The 2,083-nt window shown below is 44.8% G+C and overlaps 1 pseudogene; it reads right to left on the bottom strand.

Annotated features, from left to right (window-relative positions):
• Positions 1-844: 844 nt before the first annotated feature.
• On the bottom strand, positions 845-1,735 carry LOC130934157 (transcription factor TCP7-like; annotated as a pseudogene).
• Positions 1,736-2,083: the final 348 nt, after the last annotated feature.

Raw genomic sequence — 2,083 nt, 5'->3', positions numbered from 1 at the left:
CTTTTTTTATGCGGACATTTTTGTTCCCGATGATTGAAAAATACTTTAATGTCCCTGACCCCCGAAAAAGTGGACATATTTACCCCTTTCATTAGAGTCGCTCTGTTTGCCTTGACAAAAAATGGTGATGTGGCTCCCGTGGCGTTGACTTGGCCGTTACAGGCTGCCACGTGGAATGAACTTTTGAAAAGAGGACGTATTAGTCCCTATAAACCAAAAAATTGAGAGCAAAGTTGAGTTGAGCTTGACCACTATTAACACTAAATCTACTAGTAATTCCACTTGAACTGGCTACAACAACAATCAAACTTGTACACTTCATTAGGATTTAGGACATGATGGACGAGAGTATGTGAAAAACTCAAAAACCAAGCTACCAATAATGCAATCTCATTATCATTACAAAGCTTATTAGTCTCTCCAACTCGGAGAACCTTGCTTTCTTTTAATCACAACCAACATTATGAATTTCCAAGTTACATTTACACTTGCACACAGCAAATACTGATGATCAAGGTCTTGAAAACCGCTTCCAGCCTCAATCTGCAACAATTCATCATCATCGTAATAAATAACTTAAAAATAAATCCATCACCTCTCTCTTCACCCCATCTTTTTTTCTTCTCTTCCAGCAAAAAACCCAGAGTTCTAAACAATTTTGAACTTCTAAAAATCCTAATTAATTCTTCAAACCAGAAGGGATTAAACTAAAAAGAAAAAACCCTAATTGAATTCATGGACTTCTCCACTCAAAAAACTAAAAACAAAAGAGAGGCTCATAAGTAAATTCCCACCGTCATATCTCAGCCAAGTTTATATCTTAGCCACCAAAACCACCGCGAATTCAGCGAGGCTCATCGTCTCTGCGGCCGGAGTTTTCGGGCTCTCCCGACAAAGAAGCCAGCAAATTCAGATGTCCAGGAAAGTAATTTCCCAGCCTCGCCGCCGAAGCTTCTCCCATGGCTTGTTGCTGTTGCTAATGCTGATGGTGAACGAACAAAGAAGCTTGCTGCTGCTAAGACACCACACCGCCACTGACTGCACAACTATCTCCGGCGGAGGAGCAGCAGTTGTGAAACTCCAAATTTGACCAAAATCGGGCCTGGCCGGGAGGGCCCAGAGCCCCGTGGGAGCTTCAGGGCCCACTAAGGATCCCACGACGGGCCCTACAAAGACGCCGTCGTCCTTGGCAGAAGTGTCATTTTCGGTGCGTATGTGCTTGTCGAGTATGAAGGGAGTGGGGGCGAGCAAGGGCTTGTGGTCGAGCGAAGACGCTGCAGAGGTTGAGGGAGGAGAAGAGAGAGAGCCAGCACCCCCGCGTACGGAGATGAAAATGGAGGAGAAGCTGGCGGAAGTGGTTCTGGTGGTGGCGATGATTGAGGGCTCGGCCTGGCGGAGGAGCCACTCTATGGTCTGGTCGTCAGACTTGTGGTCGAGCTCCGTCGGATGCCATGGGTCGGAATGCTCCCTTTCTTCCTTCACCCGCTTCACCCTCACCCTGCATTTAAAGGATTAGGGCTCAAGGATTTCATAGATTGAGAGTGGGGGAGAAACGGCAACGTTTTGGTTCCTGGGGACTAATATGTCCTCTTTTCAAAAGTGGCTCATCCCACGTGGCAGCCCATAACGGCCAGGTCAGCGCCACAAGAGCCACGTCACCGTTTTTCGTCAGGACAAATGGAGTGACTCTAACGGAGGGGTAAATATGTCCACTTTTTCGAAGGGTCAGGGACATTAAAGTATTTCCCAATCCTCGGAGACAAAAATGTCCACGAAAAAAAGGGTTAGAGACGGATTTGTCCTTTACTCTATATCTATCTATTACCTATTGTTATTGTTGCTGAATTTGTCTTTTATTGGTGCTGTAGATGTCTAACTTTGCAGTACCCATGTTTCACCATGGTGGGAGACTTGGGAAGGATAGTAATGGGGTGTTGAAGTATTTAGATGGAAAGGTACATAAATTTCCTCCAATGGACTTAGATTTAGTGAACTTTTTTTATCTAGAAGAACTACTAAAGAGTTAAGGATATGCTGATTATGCTGTAATGTACTGGTTAGAACCCACAGCTCGAAATTTAGA

The sequence above is a fragment of the Arachis stenosperma genome, chromosome 1, assembly GCF_014773155.1.
Source record: "Arachis stenosperma cultivar V10309 chromosome 1, arast.V10309.gnm1.PFL2, whole genome shotgun sequence".
NCBI lineage: Eukaryota > Viridiplantae > Streptophyta > Magnoliopsida > Fabales > Fabaceae > Arachis > Arachis stenosperma.
This window is presented reverse-complemented; position numbering and strand designations above follow the sequence as displayed.